We start from the raw sequence: 18,408 nt of genomic DNA on the forward strand, positions 1-18,408 counted from the left end.
CCTAAAAATCAAACTACAAAGTGACTACAACAAGACTATGAAATGAATAACTACCAGCTAACCAAAATGAGGCCCTAAGCCTTCTTATTTATACAAATTGAGGACCCCAACAGTCCTCCTAAACTTTAGGGACTCGGCTGCCCAAGACTTGTAGTTAACAGCAGTCCTACTTGACTTGCTTGGCTGCCCTTGTGCTAATTGGTTTGGTGGCCTTTGAACTCCGAGCTGATGGTGGAGAATTTGAGGTAAGGGCCCATAAATGAAGGGGACACCTTCCTACAAATCCTCTCCCTTGTTCTCCCACGAATTTGGCTGCCAAGTGCTCATTAAGACCTTCAATTTTGTCTCCAAATTGACCAAAAAGGCTACACAAAGCACACATTAGACTTGTTGGCATAATGACTAACCCAATTCACTCTATTAGCATAAATATAATTAAAAACATGCAATAAACTAATGAGAATGGTGGATTAAGTCGAATTAGGAGGTTGAATGAGCCCAAATAATTATCCATTTTTGGGGCTCATCAGAGACGCTCATCCACATATATCGTTGACCTCTTCAATTTATATAGACACAAGGGAATTTGTTGAACGATCGACATCAGAAGTGGTCTACATATCTGCAACAATTCCACTTGAACATTAAATACAAGAAGGGAGGCACCAATCATGTTTCAGATTGCCTCAATCGGTCCCCAGTTGCATCACTAAGTAGTTTTGTATTAGGGGATTTTTGAGGTATAAAATGGGCCTCCTAAGGATTTTATAAAATAATTGTGGAAATAATAAAATAATATTATTTTACATCATCAAATTTCAGAGGGAAAAAAGAAAAAACTATTTTTTCAACTCATATTTTCAACTTATCTCCCTATAGGTTTACTCAAATTTTGAGCGAAAACACTTGTTGGATGAAAAATTTTATTCGTCATCCAAGGAGTACCCATCTTGCATACTTTTGATGGACCATCCTACATAAAAATTGATAAATACATGAAAAACGTGATTGTAATCACATTTTCTCATGTGTTTCTCATTTTTTTTTTGTAGTAGGGTCCATTGAAAGTATGGAACACGAGTAATCTTTGGATGAGGAACTAAATTTTTCATCCAATGAGTACTCCCACTTGAAATTTTAGTAAGAAATTAGGGAGATAAGTTGAAAAAAGTATTTTTATTATTTTTTATTTTTTTATCTTTTTCTATTTTTACTCAAAAAATGGTGAATCATCCCCCATGGTCGACATCATCATATTGAATCCTATTGGTTTTTATAAACTTTATTTTGGTTTTAAATTTTTCTTATGAGGTCCATTTAGATCTCAAAATTCCCCTAATGTCAACTCTTGTAGCGACGAGGCCTTTGGATGACCATAAATGTACAAAATGATCCATATTTCACCACCACATACCAGATCCTAGTGGATGGAAAGAAAGTTCTAGGTCACATTATTATGTTACCTAGGCCACCTTTGTGCTCATTCAAGTAAGCATGCCAAGATGATTGGGGAGGCACACTACGGTCAGGTGGTAGGAAACTTTAGTGTGGAGAAAATTGTGGTTGTACTATAAAATTATTTTTATTGACCAAAACTCCGATAGGATGTTGGAAAATATATCAGATCCTACACTATCTATGCCACCGCCATGCCAACCATTAAGAATCACGGCCTGTAGACCCCTCTTCCTACTCCCAACCAACCTTGGGAATCCATCTCCACCGACTATCTATGAGGCATCCCTTCTACCAAACATCATAATGACTGTGTATTTGTGGTCATGGACAGATCTTCTAGAATGGCTATATTGGTGGACTACAAGAAGATTATCACAACAAAGGACAATACAAAAATATTATTTGAATGAGTATGGGTACATTTTAGGATCTTGCAAAAAATTATATCATATCAAGATAGCAGGTTCTGGAGCACATTTTGGTCAATCCTTGAAACATTATTGGACACCAAGCTCACCAAGCCAACCGCATTCCATCCCCAAACTGATGGTTAGAAATATGTCATCAATAGGATGATAATGTGCATACTATGCATGTACAACTCCAAGTATCCACGAACTTGGGATGAGAGCCTTCCTTATCTACATCATAGTTATAACAGAGCTCTCCATAGCTCAACTGGACACAGTGCATTTCAAGTGGGTCTAGGATTTCAACCATTGTGTCTGATTGATGTTTTCATGCCTCACATAACTACACAGACAGAATATGCACATGTATAATCTAAGGTTCATAAATCAACTAGGTTTATTGAATACATCCAACACATTATCCAGTAGGTACATGACATCTTAGGTAAGTCCAATTCTAAGTACAAGTAGCAACATGATCAACAAAGAGTGTCATATAGGTTTCAGGGGGGTGACAAGGTTTCGTTTCAATTTAAGAAAGAACACCTTCTCGGAGCTCATTAGAGGCTCCAACCACTCTAATACAAGCCTTGAACCATCACCAAGGTTGTGGGAGGCAATGCTTTAAAGCTTAGTATTCCGCCATTCCTTGGATTGCACCTAGTTTTTAATGTTGACTACCTTCGTCCATACTTTCCACCATTGTTGGACACATCAGACATAGTAGAACAACTAACACCAAAAAAGTTCAACCCATACTAGATGGAACATGAAACAACTGAATGGATAACTGACACGCATATCAAGAACATTCATGAACATATGATCTAACTGTATCAGGTCATCAAAGCTGACCAAACCCTATACCAAGGCACGTGACTCATTAGGGACAAAGTTCAGTAGAAGTTTCCCCATCTCATGAAGGCACTCAACACAATGGGTACTATTACTTCCTAATGGGGGAGGACAGATCCAGATGGATATTGGTGGCCACCCACCTATTCCACTTGGACCCGCAACATTGTTTCTTTTAGTTTCCTTAATTCTAGTATAATTTACAATTTTTTTAGTTTTTCAGGTCTTAAACTTCTCGAGACATTTTGATGCCCTAGAAGATGTTTTTTTGGAAAACGACCAAACCCATAACCATTAATAGGGATATGTAATCAAAAGTTGTTATCCTCATATATATATTTCTAATGTGGTATCATACACATCAAATGAATATTACATGCCAAAGTTACGACCCCGTAATGTTGATGTACCAACTAACCGCAATGGGCCCCACAAACATTTTGTGCTTTAGATCCTAGGGTTATGCTTTTGGATGTTTAGATTTTTCCATTATTTCTTGATAATAGAAAGGCCTTCGAGCCTCATTGTAACATAGTTCAAAGGCATTTGGCTGCCACATCTCTTCTCAGAGATAACTAGTATTTCTCAGCTAGTTTATTTCCATTCCACATGTAAACAATTTTTTGTATTTGTTATTAATGAATTAAAGTTCAATTTTTTTTTGTAGTTGTTTGTTCCTATTTAAATCTATATTTCATTTCGTTCCTACATAAATATGGATCATGTGCTTGGCTCAAAAACTTATTTAATGTGTCCCATCTCACCATCCTAGTTCTACATATACATGGCATTTGCATTCCAGGGGTCAAACATGGGTGTTACACTCCCCTCCCTTGTATTTATGCATTTTTCTTGGCTCTTATACACACACACACACATATAATAACTTATTGAGAAATATGAGGGTATTCGTCCATAATTACATCCTTATGCTCCCAAGTGGCATTTTTACGAATGAAATGGATCCATTGTACCTTTACCAAGGTAATGAGTTGATTCTAGAGAACCTTGACATTCTCCCCCAAAAATTTTAGTGGTTGTGCCTAAAAGTCTCCGTTTGGATCCGTCTGAATTATGTTCCAATACCTCACATGGTTAGCATTAGGAACATACCTTTTAAGAAATAAAACCTGAAAAATGAATGTGCATGGATGCATGGATGTTTGACTAAAAGAAATTGATAAAAGCTATTTATAAAAGAAATTCCATCCATGGAATAAAGGGGTAAATTCTATGATAATGAAGTTGTGTCACAATACATACTTGTGGGCTTCCTTGTGATAAGACATGTACATTGTTTGCCTTCATAATGAGATATGGTGAGTCAGAGAATATGAACCATTCATCACTCCTTTGCAATCTTGGTCCATGCTCCCCCTCTCACCATAACTCATTTTCAAGGAAAACAATGCCTATGGCTTATCCCAAGGAAGACCACAAGTACATATTTTTGAAACCCTTTTTTATCATAGAAACTCATCCTTTATTCCATGGATGGAAAGTATTTTAAAGATACCCTGGAGGAGTGATCAAATTAAACCTATACACTTTGTTACCATGTTTGATATGCATTAGGGGAATTTTGAGGTCTAAAATGGGCCTCCTAAGGAAATTATAAAATAATACTGGAAATAATAAAATAAGATTAGATTACATCATCAAATTTTAGAGGGAAAAAATAAAAAACTAATTTTTTTAACTCGTATTTTCAACTTATCTCCCAATGGGTTTACTTAAATTTCAAGCGGAAACACTCATTGGATGAAAAATTTGATTCCTCATCCATGGAGTACCCATGTTGCATACTTTCAATGGACCCTACTACACGAAAAATGATAAATACATAAAAAAATGTGACTGCAATCACATTTTTTCATGTATTTCTCATTTTTTGTGTCGCAGGGTCCATATAAAGTCTAAAAAATGGGTACTCCTTGTATGAGGAATTAAATTTTGCATCCATTGAGTAATCCTGCTTGAAATTTTGAGGAAAAACTTAGGGAGATAAGCTGAAAATATGAGTTGAAAAAGTAGTTTTATTATTTTATTAATTTTTAATATTTTTACTTTTTTACCCCAACAATTGTGAATCATCCCCCATGATTGACATCATCATCTCGAATCTTATTGGTTCTTACAAAATTTATTTTGGTTGTGCATTTTTCTTAGGAGGCCCATTTTAGACCTCAAAATTCCCCTAATGGGTTCTTTCATTCTTATCCTAAAAAAGTGATCAACATTGACCCTCTTTGCACATGTCCATTCAAGTTGTTGATTATGTTCCCTTTTGTAGTGTAATTGGAGAATTATTGAACCTTTCAATTTTTCTTGTCAGGTCATCTAGAGAATTTTTAACTTAAGAATTCTATCAACTAGTGTTTTGGAACATTGAGGGTACAAAACATGAACTTTTATGAAGCTTCCATGGACCAATTTCTTCATTTTAAGTTTCAATATATTGTTTGTCCCTAATGAACCCAAGGGGGTGACATTTTTAGCTATAACACATGGGAAGCCTTCAAATTCTATTTAATTTTAGCTACTTTCTTTTCCATTTCACTAAGCAAATATGAACCAACAATGGTCTCGTCAATCATACTGTTCCAAATCACTAGTGTGTTGCATTTCCTTCCATATAAGGTCTTGATTGGGTTCATCTTCAATATTATTGGTACCCATTATTATAATAAAATTGATCCACCAAGTGCAACTATTCTTCCCATTTCAAGTATTTCCCCATCACATACATCCTCAACATGCCTTCAATAACCCAATTAACTCTTTCCATTTGAGAAAATTTTGATTATGGATGGTAGGTTGTATTGAAATCTAAATCAATCCCAAATCACTTAAATAATCCTATTCTGAATTTGGACACAAACTTGGAATCTCTATCTAAAATCATTTCCTTGGGTTGACCATGCATCCAGACAATTTCTCTCATCTAAATCTCAACAAAATATGTTTCTTTATGTGTTGACTTCATTTGGATGAAGTGGGAAACCTTCGTGATTTTATCCACCACAACCATGATGGAATAATGATGCTTCGTTATCCTAGGAAAATTTGTAATGATATTCATGGAAACAATTTCCCATTTCCACCAAAGAATGGGTATAGGATGTATAAAACCAATCAATTCTTATGTTCAACTTAATATTTGACATTCAAAGAATTTTTCTATGTAATCAACCACCTATTCATTCATACTAAGCTAGAAATATCATTTTGTAACTACTGATATTGTGTTTTGGTTCTTCATGTGCCAAACATAAGGCACTCTATGCATCTAACTCAACACTAAATTATTGAGCCCATGGGAATTTGGCACGTAGACCTTGCCTTCATACAAAACAAATCCATATTCTTCCTTTTCATAATTCTTGTATTTGAGTTGCACTTCACGTTGTTGTAGGATGCTCTTTATTTCCATGTATTGTTGATTTGAATTCATGGCCTCTAAAATTTTTATTTTAAAATCATATTTACATGTTCTTATGGTTATAGGATGCATTAAAAGAACCCTTCATTTGAGTGCATCAACCACTCTATTTTCCTTCTCGTTTATATGCTTAATTTCAAAGTAATAATCAACTAAAAATTTTAGCCATCTTATTTTTCATCCATTTAAATGTGTCTTTCCAAAAAAAATCTTTAACCCACTATGGTTAGTTCTTAAAAATTCAAACCTCTTTCCCATGAGCTAATGCCTTCACATATTCAAGGAATGTATAATGGTTTCTAGCTCCAAATCATGAGCGGCATAATTCTTTTCATGATTCTCGAGCTTATTGGATTCATAACATATCACATGTATGTTCTGCATGAGAATTCCTTCTTTACATGCATCTATGCATCAAGAAAGCCTTCATTTGGATTAGGTATATTCAATATAGGTTCACTTGTTAAAAACCTCTTTAAATGCTAAAATTCCTCTTCACATTTATGAGAACAGTCAACCTTTTTACCCTTCGTTGGCAAGGAGATAATAGGGTGGGCTATCCTCAAGAACCCTCAAGTAAATATTCTATAATAACATGTTAAACCCATGAAAAACATTAACTGTGTCACATTTTTTGGTATTGTGCACTCCTTAATTGCTTTAATATTTGATGGGTCTTTTGCTATTCCTTCTTTTGAAATAATATGAACTAGATAATGAGTTTTTCTATAATAAAATGAGAGTTTACTTAGTTTAGAATATCACTGATTTTATAGAAGTACCTATAGCACCATCCTTAAATGTTTTTCATGTTGTCCGTCGGATTTGGAATATATGACGATATCATCCAAAAACATAATAACAAACTTATACTAATAATTCAGGAAAATACCATTCATGAGGCACATAAAAACAACTACTCCATTAGATAACTTGAATGAAACCACTATGAACTCATAATTCCCATATTGAGTTTGAAATAGTATCTTAGTATTGGAAATGTGCTCACTATTGAGAGGGGGTGGGGGGTGAATCAGTAGTGACAAGGTCTATATGTATTCTTTTCTGATTCCATTTTGATTTAATGATTCATAATCACACATTATCCCATTACTAGGTTAGCTCATATAATGCATAAATCAGAAAAGTAAATGCAATCAAATAATCACATGCACAAGGAACATAAGGATATCTGGTGGAAAACCCTTAGCCAGGAAAAAACTACCCTTCTTCTATTGCTACTACTCTATTTCAATTTCATTAATGAAAGAAATCATTTACATAACAATAGCTAGCTATTTCTATTAAGGAAATTTCTCACTTTGAATCAACCAAGTGAACACCCATCCACTACAGACTCGTATCCCCTAAAAGGCTCACCCAACACCCATTGGACTAGGATAATATTACTTCCTCTACTGAAGCTAATGACACCTATGATAAATGAACACCCATCCATTCTTCACCAAGCTATTTTGATTTGATGATCACTAGGGCCACATTTCAAAATGTTTCAAAGTGGACCCCTGCACCCAAAAACAACAACTTCCTCTCTAATGAAGTCAAAAATACGAAAACACCAATCAATAAAACAACCTCAACTCTACAAATACAATGGTTGCAAATCAACCCAATTCACTACAAAACCCACTCACAAGCTCATCGCATGATCAATCCAGCTACTCATAGATATATCTCACATACATACACCAAAATCAAACACATATGGCCAAAATACATTAGTTGCAAATAATTTAAGGTAAGCAATATAAACATGAACCATTGCTACAACTATGTAGATCAACTTTGAGCCCCCACAAACACAAATAAATAAGTCATGATCAAGAAGAAATTCTTGTTAGGTAAACTTGACTTAGGATAGAGTCAAAGTTGACCAGGTTAAACAATGATGGTTTTGGGGCACATGGTATTGTGCACCCATATTATTATGCCCGTGGTATAATATGAAATGGAGCTTATACAAGGTTGGAAGGACTTCATTATAATGTAAGACCTGGAGGTGAGTGGTGAAGGCTCACTTGGTCGGTCCTCTCAGTAATTATTTATGTTATGCAGTAAATTTCTTAACAACTGGTATCAGAGCCAGATATTGGCTTCAAAGGGAGTCTTTGATGCCAGGGGTTTTATAGTGTCTGATGAGATCATTGCAGCCTTTGTTTTACAGATCTGGGTCTGAAAATAATGGTGGAACAATCTTACGCAGAAGAACCTCAAGGAGAATGTGCGGAAGATAGTGCTGGCCAAGGATCACCAGTGCTGGAATCTATGAGGTCTCATGGTTGGAGCGGTTTGATAGAAGTTTTTGAGCACATCAAATTGGGAGAGGATGGATCATAATCACATCAGTAATAAACAAAAAAAAAAGGTTAATGAAGTCAAAATTATTGCATGTAAATGGGCATACTACTGTAAGACCTGGTAAGGCATGTGTACTCCTCAGTGATCACCGGTAAAGTCTGGGCTAGACCTAGGTGATAGGGGGGATGTCAGATTAACAATACCCTGGGTAAAAAATCTGAGGGGGTAAGAGCTAGAGTGAGCGGGATTGTCTCATTTAGCAAGCTTTTTGGAATTAGTCAAGGAACTCAAGTCAAGTTTAAGGGGGGAATTGTTAGGTAAACTTGACTCAGGATAGAGTCAAAGTTGACCAGGTTTAACAGTGATGGTTTTGGGGCACATGGTATTGTGCACCCATAGTATTCTGCCCGTGGTATTATATGAAATGGAGCTTATACAAGGTTGGAAGGACTTCATTGTAATGTAAGACCTGGAGGTGAGTGGTGAAGGCTCACTTGGTCAGATTGGTCAGGGTTTTGGCCAATGCTAATGAGATCTTATTAGGTTGGGTTTTACCCCTGATTTGGGGTTTTCCCAGATAAACATTTGTGTTTATGTGTTTATGGTTGTTGCTGGTTATTTTTATATTTATTCCTCCCGGTAATTATTTATGTTATGCAGTAAGTTTCTTAACAATTCTCTCTTCATCTCCTCTGCCATCAAGCTCCCAAAAATTTCAATTGAAAGATGCTTCACACTTGATCCTTAGCCTTTGAAATTATTCTACAATAGGAATTCAACCTATAGGTTCTACACATGCTTGAGCTCTCCAATATGTCCACTGTGTAACCACCCAAATGGAGAAGGTTCTCATCTATTTAAAAAATTCCTCCACCTTCTCCACTACTCACTTTTTTAATGTGTTCACACCTAAAACACTTGATTTTCCAGTTGATTTAGTCAATATAATCTTTTCCATAAAATTACAATTAATTTCCTTAAAATAAAATCGCAAAATGGTTGAGGCGTGTGAGGAATCCAGAGGTAATTTTCACTTATAGGCCCAATTGCATGGATAAAATTGCAAAATTTTGACTGGAGATCTTTAGTTGCTCGCACAGGCCTATAAGGGAGCCAATGGGACCTTCTCTTTGCTTGCATGAGCCTAGAAGGGAGTGACTGGGGCAGATGATGGTTAAAGTCAACTTTCTTCAGCTCAGGACCTACCCAAACTTGTTCCACTACCTGATAACCTTCTATAAGACCTCAAGAAACCACTGTAGCCACTATAACATTCCAATAAACCACTAATCCACCTCCATCATCAACACAATTCAAACGAGGTTGGCTTAAATTTCGTCAATCAGCTACACTAGCACATAAGCCATCAAACTACTCCTCAACTTCTCCAACACTTGCATAACTATCAAACCATCAATGATAGGAATGAACATGCTGGCCAAGAACCATCTACACACACACCAAGTAGCATAAACATGAATTTAGAGTCTCCATAACTTTCAACTATGTGAAGCAACTCCTCATCCTTCCAAAGCATCCCCACAAAAGCTAAATACCTTCACTAACATCATCTGCAGCCAATGCACAATTCAAGTCTACAACCAATGCACAAACTAGGTGCCTTTACCTCTCATGATATCAACAACTCATGCTACTAGGTTGACATCAATGCCAACCAACAGCCACTACAACTAAGCAACACATGATTAATACCAACAATATCCCCCTTTGGAATTCATGGAAACCCTAGCTGAACCATCCAACCAATACCATCCTTTGAAACCGATCTCTTGACACAATACCCCTTTGACATCAATGGAAAGGAAAAAGATAAATCCATCAATACTCATTGAAAATACAAGGATAACATAGTTGATCCAAGAAGCAATCACTCTAACTCCTCTATGAGCAACTACAATAATAAGATCTCCATTTAATGGAAGTAGAATCAAGGCAAATGTGTACTAGTAGCAAATTGAAGTAATCAATGCCATTTTCAACCAACTCCAATAGTAGTAACAATCCATGTCCATCAATTATAACATAGGGTGGATAGCAGAAAAACATCTTTCTAGGTAGCAGCATAACCATCAACAACAAGAATAATAACAATAACAAGAGTCTCAACAACAGTGACACATCATATGCACCAGTAATAACAACAAAAATAAACTCAACAACAACATACACATCAACAACAATATACCATGAGCAACATTACTCTCTACATAACCATCACAAAAAAACATACCCATCAATAATGACATGTCGTGAGCAGCAACAACAAAAACAACTTCATTCACATCAATCATCACTCTCAATGAAAGAAACAATAAATATGGCTCTAAGCAGTAGAAATATACATCGATCTCATTAAAATATAGCAGAACCAACCATGCTCCCTCAAGGGACAACATAATATCCACCTGATCAATAAACACATACAAAACATGCTCCCCTGAGCATTATAACATCAAACAACAATAGCACAATAAAGGCATAGTGTGGGAAACAACATATCATGAACAAAATTATGTGGCCATTGCCACTCTCTCGCCATCCTTGATATGTTAATAACCAGGTCCTCTCTTTGCTAAATATGCTCCTCTTGAAGATAAACAAGAGGCTACAACTGTCTCAACAAGATGTTGGACACAATACTTCTACAAAAATCATTTCCTTCATGCCACACGCAAGAGGCTAGAGAACCAAGGACTATGGCCCAAAAATATTTGCAATGGAAATACAAGGCTTCATAGGCCTATTACATGGGTACAAGAATGATAGAATGTGACTATACAATTCCTCCTTAATACTGAAATATGACTCCACCAAAGACTCAAGAATGATACATGACATTACATGGCTACAAGATATAACATATATCAACTGAAACAAAGTTGAAATGACTCTTAAATTTCTCTCTGTCAAGACACTCTTCACTCATGACCACACATACAATATCACCCATAATTCATAATATTAATTTAAAAAGTTATAACTGTTGTGACAATGTAAACAACAACCCATTATCATGATGAATAACTCCATGCCAATAGGAAATAAACACATCTCTCTCCAAAACGTTTGCTAGCACATGTCATGAACTAGCAACTTGCAACAATAATAGGTAGCAACCCCAACATCACAAGTCTTCATGAATAAATAATAGAAATAACTATCCATCAACATGTAGCAATAGGTAGTAATCAACATGAATTAATCATCATAACCTCCAACTGAAGAGTAAGTAACACCAATCATATAATCATCTGGAAGACATCAAAATCACATGCATTACGAGAAACAACATAATCAATGGCTCAACTTTAATAATTTGATCTAAGAACAATAAACGCAGGAGTCGTATATGAAAACAATCCTTAAATGCTACCATATTCCTATAGCACATCTTCTAGGCATAAGATGACCATCAACAAGGTGAGAAGTCTAAAATATCAATTTGATCCACACTCTCTTGATATTATATGTGCACCAATCAAGCATAATCATCAACAAGTACATGTTATAGTATTCAAATTAAAATATTCATGCAAAAGATTCAACATTTGACACTTGAGTACTTGTATCTTGACTAAATTTACATGACATGAAGGAGTAAAATAACTCATGAAGGAACACATGCAATATATAACACTTCAGCCATGAACACGACTATAATGTGCAAAAACTATGCAACAATACTCGTAAAAAACATTCACAAAACCAACCAACAACTCTTTAGGCACATGCATGCATCACTAATTATTCCTCATGTGAAAGATGACAATCTAATGAAGTACTATAAATGAGGGTTTAAATGAGAGTAATCTTATTCTCTCAAACTATCACCAATTTCTCCATGAAATCCATAGTATCATGAATGATATAAATGTTATATATGAAAAATATAAATCCATATCAAACTCCCCCTAAGTGTGTGCCATTTCTCCATCAACTATTGCTTGCTGCATAAGACATTCATTAGTGTGCATAAATTATCTTAACACAATATGTCTACAACCACTGACAATCATGAGACAAAAGATAAAATGACATGCAATATATCAATATTTGTGGACTCCCTCTAAACTTATGTGCTCTCCTTCTATGCCTCAGCCTAAAATGAATGGATGCATGAAGATGAAATTTACTTATTTTAATCACATACACCTATCAATATTGGATTCAATTGAAGCCATCTCCTATTAGGCATAAGACAAGGATTTACTCCCCCTGAGTAGATTATCTCTTTGCAAAAAAAAAAATCCTTCCTTGAAATCCTTTAAAAAGCTAGTTCTTTGCAACTCATATTTTCTCATCAATACTTTCTTTGTCTTTAATGGTGGGATTGATCCTTTTATTTGTTTAATTTTGTCATATTCACAAGTTAGAGCCTTGTTTCCATATTTTCTACACTTGTAACAATGGTTATCCAAATATCTTTGTTTTCTTGCATAATTTTTACAATCTCTAGCATGATGAAAAAATTGATTACACTAAAAACAACAACCATAACATAAGCTTGGATACCTTGTATTTTGATTTTATAGATGATTTACACTTGGATTCTTCCTTATTCTTTATAATTTTTGCATGTTGTAGTTGTGATCTTCTTTCCCTTTCTTCTGTTGATAAACTATTTTTTTCTTTGGCTTCCTTTGATGATGTTGCTTCCTAGGCCGTTCATTGACTTGGGATGGAGAGCATGTTATGTTGTTCTTATGATTTTTTGATACATGGATGTCCTTCAATTTCTCCTTTCCGTTTACAAGGATTGATCCTTCTTCGAATCCCAATCTAGTTTTGATAAGAGGAGATCTCTTATTGATAAGGATCTCATCTTAAATTTTGCTGCTTTTCTCCAAGTTTCGATATTCAGATAGCTGATTATTTGCATTTTCAATCTCACATATGAAAGAGTCTAATTCCTCTTCTAGTCTTTCACAATACACTTCCCATTCTTGCATTTAATTCTTCAACATCTCATTCTCCTTGATGACATCTTCATGCAGTATCTCTTGATCAATGGATTTCATGTCAATTCTCTCATGGCTGCTCTCACTATCTCCTTGAGAGGAGATCAGATTTGCTTCTGCTAGGAACATAGAATCTTTTGTAATATGTTCCTTTCCTTAAAGAATGGAGTGAGGTTATTCAATAACTATGTAAATATGAGATCCATCTCTTCTATACATACTATGCAACTTATCCATAATCTCTTTTGTAGTTTTTCAATGTCTTACATTAACAACATCATGATCTAATAGGGTCCTTAAGATTATATTTTTGTCTTTCTCATTTGATTCATCATACACATTGTATTCTAATGAAAAAAAAAATCCTCATCAAGATCAATAAACTATGCTTCCAATCTTTCCTTCCATAGTGCATAATTCGATCCATGAAGAGTGAAAAATTCATCTTCTCCATATCCTCCTTGGTAGCCCATGATCAACCTTCTAGTAGTGAAGTTGCACTAGAAGGAACTTGGCTCTTGTACCGATTATTGGAAATGTGCTCACTACTTAGAAGGGGAGGGTGTTTTGGGGGGGGGGGGGGGGGGGGTGGGTGGTGTGGGTGAATCAGTAGTCACAAGGTCTATATGTATTTTTTTTTATACCCTTTTGATTTATTGATTATAAATCACACATTATTCCATTATTAAGTACCATGATCATCACATGAAAACCATAATACAATTAACAATCACATATACAATTATCCTTGTAGGGAAAACCCTTCAGTGGGAAAAAAATCACCCTTCTGCTATTGTTGATGCTTTGCTATATTTTCATTAATCAAACAAATCATTTACATAATCATAGCTAGCTATGTCCAGCAAGGAAGTTTCTCACTCTAAATCATCTAAGTGAACACCCATCCATTGGAGACTACTATCCCCTAAAATCCTCACCCAACAACGTTTGGACTATGAGAATATTAATTCCTCTATTGAAGCTAAGAAATTTTGACTAGAGATATTCAATCACTTGGACAAGCTTGCAAGGGAGTGACTAGGTCCTTTTGGTCACTCGCATGAGCCTATAAGGGAGCGACTAGGGAAAGGGATGGTCAAAGTCAACTTTCTTCATCTCAGAACCTACCCAAACTTGTTCCACCACTTGACAACCTTTTATAAGACCTTAGGAAACCATTCTAGACACTATAACATTCCAACAAACCAATGATCCAAATCCACCATCAACACAATTCAAACTAGTTTGACTTGAATGTGATCAATCAGTTGCACTATCACATAAGCCATCAAACTGCTCCACAACTTCTCTAATGCATGCATAACTATCAAAACATCAAATACTAGGACTAAACATGATGGTTAAAAACCATCTATATCAAGTAGCATAAACATGACTTTACAGTATCCATCACTATCAACTAGGTGAAGAAACGCCTCATCCTTCCAAAGCATTGAAACACAAGCTAAATACCTACACTAGCATCATCTGCAACTAACGTACAAGTCAAGTCTAGAACCAATTCACAAACTAGGTGCCTCTACCTTAGATGATATCAACAACTCATGCTACTAGGTTGACATCAATTATAACCAACAACCACTTCAACTAAGAAACACATCATCAATGCCAACCCTTACTGATGTCCTCTTCCTTAATCGTTACCTAATGATACCCTAACCTTATATCAATTTTAAAAAATATCTTAGCTCCCCTGAGCTAGTCAAACAAATAAGCTATCATGGGAAACGGGTACATATTCTTCATTGTGACCTTGTTTAGCTGATGAAAGTCAATTCACAGTATTAGTGTATTATCCTCCTTTAAAAAAAATAAGACCATGGCACACCATAGTGATACACCTCAATGTAGGTACCCTTTCCTTAATATATCTTCTAGTTTCATTTGTAATTATTTTAGTTCTAGTGTACTTGTATGGTTTTTCAGACATTGATGCATCTCTAGGTACTAAGTCTATACATAATTCAATGTCTATTTTAGGCAATAACCATGGTGAAAAGCACATGTTCAAATTCCTTAATTATTAGGTGGTTCCCCAAGACTGGATTCTTGATCCTCAACCATCTCCTCCATGTGGGATGCATAAATTTGACACCCTTTTCTGAAACATTTCTTCAGTTGCATAACTAATATTTATTTAATAGAAATTTGGCTTGGTATTCTTTGCACTTGCCTTTTCTTCCCTTGTTCATCCAGGTAAGTGAATGTTATTCCGTAATAGTCTAACAATGCATGATGCTTTCCTAGCATATCCATGACAATTAGTTGAACATATGATCTTAGTGGTATTAAGTATAAATTTGAATTTCTATATATACCATATAAATTGATGGGACATTCTTTTGCCAGTTCAATTATTCTTCTTTTCGCTCCTATAACTAATTGAACTAACTGAACTTGCCATGCTTGGTTTTCCTCACGTTAAAATTTTTATCCAACTTGAGATAAATATAACTATGACCAACTCCAAAATCAATTAAAATAGCAATGGCTTGATTATTTAACTTACCTTCAACTTCGACCATGTGTGCAGGATGTTTGACTTTTCGGTTGTCCAATGATGCATAGATCCTAGGCATGCTTCTCCACATTTCATCTAATGTATCAACTCTTTGGATGTGATATACAATCTTCATTTTTCCTTCTTTATATGGGAAATACCTATATTAATGCTCTCCCCCACAACCCCAAAAGCTAATGGGTTGATATTTTGTTCCCTTTGGTTCCTTATTGTTTGGTTGAGTTTATTGATTTTCCTTATAATTGTTCTTGATGATTGAAGGTTTTTAGCCCTTCTCTCTTTGCTGTACCTTTCTTATTTTCTTGTCATCCCAAGCCCTTTGGAAAGTTGAATTATTTCTTCACTACTGATAGATGCGCTCTTTCTTCTTCATAGCTTCATCCAAGGTATTTGGTTCAAAAAAATTAATCATGTCATGCTAGAATGGTGGTAATCAACTCAAATATCTCTACACAATCAAATTTTCATCTTTAATAGAGTCCACATACATCAATAATTGAATGAAATTCCAACCACATTCCTCCATTGTCATGCTCCCTAATTTGAGTTTGAAAAAATGTGGAATTTTTCTCTCATAGTAGTGTTCAAACACCTACTTCCTTTAGAAGTAATTTTTAAATATTTTCCATGAAATATTCTATTCATTTTTTTTTACCTTCTTGGGTTACTCCCACGATGAATTTTCTTTCCCCTTCAAGTGATAGATGGAAATTCATTCCACTATATTGGAAGAGTAATAATGTAGTTGAAGCTAATTTCTCATTTCCAATAGCCACACCACATCCTCTTCTCGCTTCTTATTCTCATCATTAGACGTAAGTGGCTTAATTTTTCTATGTTCCCCTGACACATTATCCAAGACTAGTTTCCTTCTTAGCTTCCTTAATGGTTACATGCTTGAACTAATTTTTGACCCTCAACGAAAAAGGGTTGTCTTAGTGGGTTTTCTGGCTAGATAATGATGATTCCCAACAACACTCCTAGAGTTCCTTGAATCCTCATCATATTTCCCCCTTAATTCATCAGTGGTGTTCCTCATCCTATGGAGAAGTATACCCGTAGTCGATTATCACTTAGAGTTTGTTGAGGATCTATACAATTTGGGTATTAATTTGTCCTTTTTCTCTTATTAGATTCTTAATATCAGCTTTGTATTTTAGCATCTACATTTTGAGGCTAATTATAGTTCCAACTAGGTCTCTATCCTCTAGCCTATCCATTTCATTCCCATTTGACTAATTTCCATTATTACTTAGGCTCAATTCCATGCCTATTGCCTCTTCTTGCTTATTTTAGGACCCCTAAGTATTCCCCATACTCTTCGTCCTCATGTTAGTCCTACTATAAAGGCCACCTATTAATTTCTTTTGAAATTATTCAAAGACTTCCTACCTCACTCCAAAATTCTAGTTTTGTAGGTGTACTCTCATCCTTGACAGTTTTATGTTAATTATTTTAGTGCTCCAATATGAGTTTTGGTTGCTAAGGTACGTTATATTGAAGAGACTATATGTTATATCCTTTAGCAACATTGTTCAAGTCAGTCATAATTCCTTTACATCAACCCCCTAGTGTAATTCAATTTTCCTGTAACTATTTCATACATATGCACAGATTTGTGCACCTTCTATTTCCCTAGGAAAAATAACTAGCTACTATACTTTATTTTCTTTCCCTGGTTCTCTTTAGGCTAAAACTCACCTCTCTCATCTCCCTTGACACTTGTAATTCATGTTGTCTTCCCCTTCACATTCTTCAAGGTACTTTGTTACTTTTGGGTGTAATTTTCAGAATCCCCTTCGAGTATTTTCATTGATGATGTCACTCTTCAGGATCCAGGCATCAATTTCCCTCAACTTTCCTTGTACTCAGTTGAAAACATTGAGATCCAAAGGTCCGAGATCCAGTGGGGTCCTCTCCTATGCCACATCATCTCGATGCCTAGCCATTGGGGTTTCCTTTCTTCACTTCATTACAACCTAAATTAAAAGTGTTGAGTTCCAATGTCTAATACTCAATGGAATTAATCCATTATACTATGTTCCCAAGGTGGATCCCACTAATGCATGTCATCTCGACATTTCAACATTGGGTTTCCTCACCTTTGTTCCATTCCAACACAATTTTCAAATGTTGAGGTTTGAGATCTAAGACCTACAATTTCCCTTTCACCATACTCTATGCTTGAGGTATACCTCACCGATCCATGTCAGATTAGAGTCTCAACATCAGGATTTATTGCTTCTTCCATTCCCACTTTAGTTAGGAGTGTCAAAATCATAAGTTTGAGACTCAAAAAATTTCATATTATGATGATGTCAAAATAACATCACACTGACATGAAATTCCACATCAGTTGTCCATGCAAGCTACCATGTCATCATCTCCTATTCCTCTATGCCT

Source organism: Pinus tabuliformis, chromosome 8, assembly GCF_031772625.1.
Source record: "Pinus tabuliformis cultivar Carrire ecotype Pingquan chromosome 8, CPIR1, whole genome shotgun sequence".
In the NCBI taxonomy this organism is placed as follows: Eukaryota; Viridiplantae; Streptophyta; class Pinopsida; order Pinales; family Pinaceae; genus Pinus; species Pinus tabuliformis.